Raw genomic sequence first — 8,926 nt, 5'->3', positions numbered from 1 at the left:
TCTAAAATATTAAAGAATTTAACTCACTACTGTGAAGGGGGGTGAAGATATTGGGGGGCCTATATTCAATATACTTAGAGTAAGAAATTCCAACCCAGAATTTCATATCTGGCTAAACTAAGCTTCATAGCAAAGGAGAAATAAGATCCTTTTTCAGAAAAGCAAATGCTTAGGGAATTTGTTATCACCAGATCTGTCTTACAAGACTTTTCAAAGGAACATATATGCCACCAATGATCATATGAAAAACAAATGCTGGTTAGGTTTCAGAGAAAAGAGAATGCTCCTACACTATTGATGGGAGCATAAATTAGTTCAATCATTGTGGAAAGCAGTGTAGTAATTCCTTAAAGAGCTAAAAACATAAGTACCATTCAACCCAGCAATCCCGTTACTTGGTATATACCCAAAGGAATATAAATTGTTCTGTCATAAAGAGACATGCATATGTATGTTTATTACAGCACTACTCACGATAGCAAATACATATAATCCACTTACATGCCCATTAGTGGAAGACTGTATAAAAAATGTGGTACATATGCATCAAGGAATACTATGCAGCCATAAAAAAGAAAAAGATAATATTCTTTGCAAGAATGTGGATGGAATTGGTGGCCAATATTCTTCGCCTGGAGAAAAACAAATGCCATGTAATTTCATTTATAATTGGGAGTTAAATGATAAGAACACATGAACACAAAGAGGGGAAGAGCAGACACTGGGGCCTACCAGAGGGTAGAGTTTGGGAGAAGATTGAGGAGCAGAAAATATAATTATTGGCTGCTAGGCTTAGTACATGGGTGACAAAATAATCTTCACATCAAGACCCTGTGACATGAGCTTACAAACCAGCACCTGTGCCCCTGAACCTAAAATGAGTTTTAAAAAATCTGTCTTTTGGGGCAGAAGAACATAGGGCTTTTTTCTTTCCAAATGGATGATTCTTATGTTTCTACTGCTATTTTTAAATACTTCATATTTCTTGTATTTTCTGTGTGCAATTTTGATATGCAATAAACACATCAGAAGGAGAGAAAGAATATTTTGTTTTAAATATTAATTGTATTCAATAAAACATGAGGCTTGAAAAAATTTTGGCAAAATTAATCTTCTTAAAGAAAAGAAAAAAATGTAGAAGAATAATACAGAAAGGAATGAATTTGAAAGGAATATGGATATTTGTGAGGGAGTTTTGGGCATTGGTGAGGATAGTGTCAGATCACAAAAGATCAACAGTCTGTTTCACAGTTTTTCTAAGATTTCTTTTCATTTAATATGGATGTTTTTTCCTAACAGGACATTTAACCTGCAGAGGCAGTTACTTCATTTATTAATTGGTGTGATGTCATTCTTTTGCCACGTATATTTGGTAGCTTGAGTTAAATTTATAAATAACTAAAAGAAATTACTGAAAGATTATTAACACATATATAGGGCTGATTACATGTCAGGAAGGGGCTAAAGCACCACTTCTAAAACTGTACTATGCATTGAAATCACTTGGGGATTTTTGCCAACATTCAGATTTTGATTCAGTCGATCTGATGTGGGGCCCTTAATTCTATATATCTAATAGGTCCCAGTGTGATGACTATGTGGCTTCTCTATGCACCGCACATTGAATAACAAACATTCAGAGATGTTTTTCACATATATTTATGATAGTATAATAATGTGGGATTTTCAGAGGCAGAGAAATTCAATTGAAAAGCATTTCCACTGCAATGCTAAAAGTAGAAACATAGGCAATGAGCACACATTTTAAACAATTATGGGTAGCTAACTTACAATTCCAGAGGGTATCCTCCAATTTTTGATACAAGGATTATGTCTCCTTCTTGGCTAATGTTCTGCTTTTAATGCCAGAAAACTGCTCTTTTAGAAAAGAAATTTTAAGTTGATTCTCAATTAGTGCTTAGATTTTAGTATTTTTTGGATAATATTCAATGTCTGTTTTCTTTTTTAAAAGATGTGTTAAATTATTTTCAGAATCTCATGAAGAAGCATATGGCTTGGGTTTATTAATTTGCATTTACTGCACAGAATATGCAACTTGAAAAATATCCTATTATGCACACAGAATAGGATATTTATGTACCTTTTATTATCAGATTTGCTTTGAAGATATAAGTGATGCTTCTTGTCTTGTCTTGTTTGATAGAATATAGATAATTCTGTTTAATCCAAGTTTTTATCTTTTGTCCTTGGGTAGGGTTGACAAATTGAGTTTCAATTTTAGTTTATTTATTCTGTCAGATTTTGAATCAGGAGTTTAAAGTCTCTGTCTGACAGGAAAAAGTCAACATCTGTTGAGTTGATTTAGCATTTATGTATTAGATTTTATGGCACCTTTCCTTTGAAGAGCAGAGAGTGTTCTACACATAGTTCCTACACTTTCAAATACCTTTCACAGGAAACGTTTATAAACATCCCAACATGAAAAGTGACAAAGAAGAAACCAAATGAGGAAATCAGGAAAGAAGAGAACCCCAGGGCAAATGATCATAGCTTCAAATAGGAGGAATGCCTCATAAACTAAGTATTTATCTTCAGAGGCACTGGTGATGTGCTACCAAAGCTCCCCCTCCCCCTGCAAATCTAAAGCTAATCCATCCTACCTGACTCCTGGATGCTTCTGTTCTTTGTGACTTGACTACCTCTTCTGTCCTGCCAGCTTCTAAATATTCTGCTGAGTAGGGAAATAAAGATATTTAATCGGGTAATAAGACCTGAGGCCTACCAAATGGTCCTTGCTCTTGACTGCTACAGATGATGGTTTTTCTTAGAAGGTGACTTTGTGGCGGGCAGGAAAGTAACGTCTTAAAGCCTGTTGTGTACTACTTCATCTACGACTAAAAGTAGTCACCATGGCATTTGCCCATTTTTAATCATTTAATTAAATAACAAAATAATTTGTTTTAATTATTTTAAATAAGTTAAGGTAGAACTTATTGAAAAATTTTATGAAGACTATATAGAAATATGAAAGCATACATTACACATTTTGTATTTCGTTTACAGTTAAAGTCATTGTAAAAATTTGAAATTAAATATATTTAAATTTTATCTCATTGCATCTGTGATTGAATTTAATAACTAAATGCTTTGTGTTTTCCAATGTGAAAAAAGATAACCAGAATATAATTTATTAAATATCCCTTTCTGTAATTGTCTCTTTATTAGGACGTATGTACATTTGATTTGATAGCTGAAGCAAAGGAATATAACTCTTTTGAATTTTTTTCAAAAATGTATTGCCTAAAACATTGTGTTATAAAAAACAAAATTAATATTTTCTTGAAAATAATATTTTCTTGAAATTAGCTGAGCTAATAACTATATAATTTTAAGTTTCATAAGGTTTCATAAATCCATATTGAACTTCATATTCTTGATTAATGTTAACTTTCTCTGCATTCATTTTTCTAAGAGAAAATAGAACTATAAAACACAAGAAAGTGTTAGTAAAAAAGCAGGAAAATATGGAATGATGCTATATTTTAAAAGTGAAAGTTACTAAAGTAATTTAACATTCATTACTTTAAAAAATGTATATGATGCTTAGAGGGTTCCTAGAGCCCCAAACAATACCCACAAACCATTTAAATGAAAATTGATTGCTGGACTCAGTAAGGAAAATAATAACAAAGAATTTGTATGATGGAAGATAAAGTAAGGATTGGACTTTGTTATTTTTTTAATAAAGGAAAATAAATATATCTCTACTCTAAATTTCTAAGTTCATGACAATGGGGAGAAATAGAGAAAACGGACTCCCTTTCCCTCTCCCTTTTTCTCTCCCTCTCCCTCTCCTTCTCCCTTCCTACTTTTTGAGCTAAGAGTCTAGCTCTGTCACCCAGGCTTCAGTGCAGTGCCCTGATTGCTCCCCACAGCCTCATCCCTCTGGGTTCAGGTGGTTCTCTCACCTCAGCCTCCTGAGTAGCTGGGACTACAGACTCATGCTTGGCTAATTTTTGTATTTTTTGTAGAGACGGGGTTTCACCATGTTGCCCATCCTGGTCTGGAACTCCTGTGCTCAATTGATCTGCCCACCGTGGCCCCCCAAAGTGTTAGGATTATAGGTGTGAGCTGCTACACCCAGCCATCTGTGTTCAGTTTTTATCTTTGCTTCTGATGCAAGTTGTGTTTTCATGAATTATGAATTATTTGTTCCCATTACACCTCTGTTGTATTGTTTGTGTCAAGGTATGTATCAAAGCGTCACTAAGATAAGCAGGTGTTAGAAATAAGCATGTTTCTAAAATGCAGTATTTATCTTCTCATGGTCTCTTTAAACCGAACATGGAAATAAGAACTTGGAGTAATTGTTACTGTTTCCAGTCATATCTGATGCAACATTTGGGTTTCAATACTTTTCTTGTGGTTAATAATATATTTACTTGAGACAGAAGTCTGATGAAACATTTCATAAGATGAATCTGGTTTCTCATTAAGAAAAGGCCACTCAGCAACTAGTGGCAAAACATGTGAAATGTTGTCTACAAGGCAAGCTTGTTAAAAATTCAGCATCCAGGGTCTTTACTGGAGGCTGGTCAAGTGGACACCCTTTTCTTAACACACACCAAAATTCCAGACTCCCAGAAGGAAAACAGATATTCATCGTGAACCATATCGGTTGAATAAACAACTTGGACATATGGAGTCATTCTTATCAGTTAGGGCAGTGGGTGCTCTCCTGAAAAGCATGCTCTGTGTGAGTCTCTAGGGAAAAGACTTTCCTGTTTTCTCCCAGGCTTCACTCCATGTATCTTTTCTTTTTTGCTGTTTTTGTATTGTATCCTTTCACCGTAATAAAGAGACCTCTTATGAAATCTATAAAAAAAAAAAAAAAAAAAAAAAAAAAGAAAAGGCCACTCATACCAATTTAGTACTTTTCAATATATTTATTTATAATGATGTAGATGCTGGATTTTCATGTACTTGGTTAAATCATTTAGTTTTGCTTCAGGCTCTTCACTTGTTAAAGGGGAATAACAAGACCCTCTTTTTGAATCTTGATGCTATTAATGATACTATCTATCTATCTATCATCATCTATAATTTGTTTAGATTTCTTAGGAGGATACATTATTGTCTAGAGTGTCTAAGGACTTTCTACTTAGGTGCTTCTGAGAATGTCTAAGGACTCTTTTCAAAGACTGGACACAGTCATATGGTGTAAAATACATGAATAGGAAATCAGAATTCAGATGGTATAAAGAAACCAAGTAATGGGATTTGAGACCAAAAAAATTGGCTGGAACAGGTTGGGGCAGGAGGTGAGGTTTAAGCACGTGGATAAAGAGTTTATAATGCACTTGGGAGTGTTTGATGATTGTTGAGCATGGAAATGACATGGTAAAAGCAGTGCTTTAAATCACTTTGGCAACTATATGGTAAATGTGTCCAACTAGTGCAGACCCCAGGCCAACTTGATAAGGATGTGAAACAGAGTGCTGTCGTTTAGAATGAAAGAAAAGAATACATGTGACAAATATTTGAAAGAAGTTTCTTATTAATTTTCTAATAGGAATTAGAAACTGATAGGACATAAGGGACAAAGTTGTCTTTAAGGATGTTGCTTAAGGCATTAGGAAAATGAACAATAACAGGGAAACCAAGACAGATGATGACTGGTTTCATAAAATGTTGATCTTGATTTTAGGTGTGTTGATCAGAAGATTTTGGGAGAAAGAAACTGACTGGATTTTAGATAAAATGAATAGGGAGCTTTAACAAATAAAATGAAGTTTTTGAGAAGTCACATAACATCAATTAATCTGCGTGTATATAATTTGGCTGTGTAGAACCAGTATTGCACATTATTTTCGGATAATAAAAGCAAAGTATGCCATTATAGAAAAAGTTAAAAAAATGAGAAAATATATAAACAATTAGGGAAAAATGCCCCTTTAAAATAACCACCTATAGCAACAACTTTTAATATTTTAACAAATCTATGTCACCTTTAAACATGTAATTTCAAAATTGATCCTATATTTTATATTAATCTTAGTATCTTTATCTTACGTAAACCTTTTTCATGTCATTAAAAATCTTAACACATCATACATTAATGACTGCCTCTATTAAATTTCATAGACAAAAGTAGTTAATGGTCAGCTTTGGAATCAGATCAAATTTTTAAATCACTTTGTTTAAATTTTTAAATCACTTTGAACTACTATGATCATTGCATAAAGTAACAGTGTCTGTTGTGATAAATTTTATAACTTTATCAGAAATTATGTATTCCTCTTTTGCCTTTATTTTCATTTCTCCCCTAAAACTCCATTCACATTTACTCATCTGTATTTTACATTTTCCTTTCCTTTCCTTTCTTCCTTCCGTTCCCTTTCCCTTTCCTTTCCTCAATTAGAGACTGGGAAAGAGAAAAACTAAAAAAAATCTGTAATAGGGTTGACTTCAGCATAAGTGTTACATCCTTTCCTCATTCTCAGTCTTTTTAAACAAAAAAGGACACTGACTGTGTCATTCATACACACCTCTGCACTCAGTCCACTCAACTATCCACTGAATTACTGGCTCAGTGCTCTAGCTGCAGATATTCTTCAACAGGATGCTGCTTATTCCTTTTCTGGAATTGAGAACCAAATAATTTGGGGCATAGGTGGTGACATCTCACTTTGATTTGACTCTTGCTCAGAACCATTTGGCCCAGCTGAAATCTACTATCTACCTCTTAATTCTGACCTTTCCCATGGGCTGCCACATCCTATTAGAAATATTCCATCCTATTTATCTTCTAAATCGGGAAAACTTACATGGAACAGGTTACCACAGTAAAGATCTATGAGAATAGTGCAAAGAGAGGAAAACCAACGAGTTCCTAAAAATTCTTATTCTCCTAAAAGTAGCAAAAAAAAAAAAAAAAAGCTGTTACTCTTTACATGGTCTATTTCCTACAAGGTTTTGTAATAACCTGGCCTGTGTTAGCCTAACTGACTCCATCTTGGGGGTCCAGTTACCCCTTTGACCCTATTACCTACTGTATCTTTCCCACAGCCTAATTTACCTAATCATCCAGTCTATTCTCAAAAAAAAAAAAAAGCAAGCATCGAATCTTCAGGCCAGTAAAAACCAGGATGAACAGTGAATTCTCCCAAATTCCAAAATTTCCTTGCCCTGTGCCTTTGGTAGAGCTTTGGTTGGTCATCTCCAGGAATGCAGCCCAGGAGAAAAATGGGAAATAAACTTCACAAAAGTAAAGCCACAATGGGTGGAATACAAGTATCTCCTGGTAATGGCAAACACTTTTTCTGAACAAACTAAAGCATTTGCCATCAAAAACGAAACAGTCTCTATAGTAGTTAAATTTCTTACTCAATAAAATCATCCCTCAACAAGGGCTGCCATTTGCTATAAAATCTAATAATGGGCCAGCCTTCACCTCATCCATAGCTCAATACCTCAGAGCTCTGGACAGATAAAATGCATAAATCAAACCTTAAAAAGTACTCATACAAAATTAATCTTAGAAACCGGTAAAGGTTAAATAAACCTCCTTGCTTTAGCCCTTCTTAAAGTTAAATGCACCTCTTGCAAGGCAGGGTTTTCCCCTTTTAAAATCATGTGTGGGAGGGCTCCACTTATCTTGCGTAAGCTAAGGAATACTCATCTGGCAAAAATATCCCAAGCTAACTTGTTACAGTACATGCAGTCTCTCCAACAGGTTCAAGACATCATCCAGCCACTCGTCCGGGGAGCGCACCCTAATCCAGTTCCTAACCAAACTGGGCCCTGCCACACTTTCCGTCCTGGTAACCTGGTGTGTGTCAAAAAGTTCCCCCAAGAAAAACTCACTCCTGCTTGGAAATGACACTCTCCCATTCCCTTACACTAGGGGACCTTGCAAGAAACACTGCCTGCCTAATTAGCAATGGGTATAATCTGTCTCCTTCTCCTTTTAATCAGTCTCTACTTACTTCCCTAAACCCCTCAGTCTCCTACCAGGCACCTAACAATATCTGGCTGGCCTGTACCTCAGGCCTCACCCGCTCCATCAATGGAACTAAACCTGGACCTCTTCTGTTCATGTTGGTTCATGCGCTTCCCCAGGTCTACATGTATAGAAGGACAGCTCATTTCTCGCCATAAACTGCATTCCAGGACCCGCTGAGCTGTTCCACTCCTTGTACCCCTCCTGGCTGGCATCATCGTAGTTGGGTCAGCAGCTATTGGCACTGCTGCCCCGGTCTGAGGAAAAACTAAACTAATGTCCCTATCTCAACAAGTAAATGCTAATTAAAAAAATCTCTAGTTAGCCATAAATATGTTACATACCCAGGTAAAATCCCTAACTAAAGTTGCTCTCCAAAACCGCTGTGGACAGTGTTGGGGGAAAACTGTTGTTTTTATGCTAACTAGTCTAAAGTCATAAAGAACGCCCTTCAAAGCTTCAAAAAAGTTTAAATAAACACAACAAGAGCAAAACAAACAAACAAAAAAACACTCTATGGTACCAAAGCATGTTTAACTGGAGCCCATAACTAACTAATTTAATAACAGGGCAAGCAAAACCTCTTCTTCTCCTGTTAGGCTTAATCTCTGGGCCCTGTATACGAAACTGACTCCTTGCTCATACAGCAGTGCATAAATTCTGTCAAACTTATGTATCTCAAAAGCCACTATAACCCCCTTGTTGCAACTGAAGTGTCAATGCTTTGACTCTGCAAAAACCTAGCTTGTGTTAGCCTAACTGACTCCATCTTGGCAGTAGTCTCCAGCTTGGCTTCTCCCTCCTTGTCTTGGCCTCCTCAGGTGCATTACTGGGTCACGCAGCACTCAAAGCTTTAAACCATTAAGAGTGGTTCGTAGTGTTCACAGTACCTGTAACCATTGTACCTGCACCCTGCTTGACAAGTCTGCCTGCTGTTGTAAATACCTTCCTTGGTGATTGACG

This window comes from Sapajus apella, unplaced genomic scaffold, assembly GCF_009761245.1.
Source record: "Sapajus apella isolate SASKATOON/1434 unplaced genomic scaffold, GSC_monkey_1.0 scaffold1, whole genome shotgun sequence".
Taxonomy (NCBI): domain Eukaryota; kingdom Metazoa; phylum Chordata; class Mammalia; order Primates; family Cebidae; genus Sapajus; species Sapajus apella.
This window is presented reverse-complemented; position numbering follows the sequence as displayed.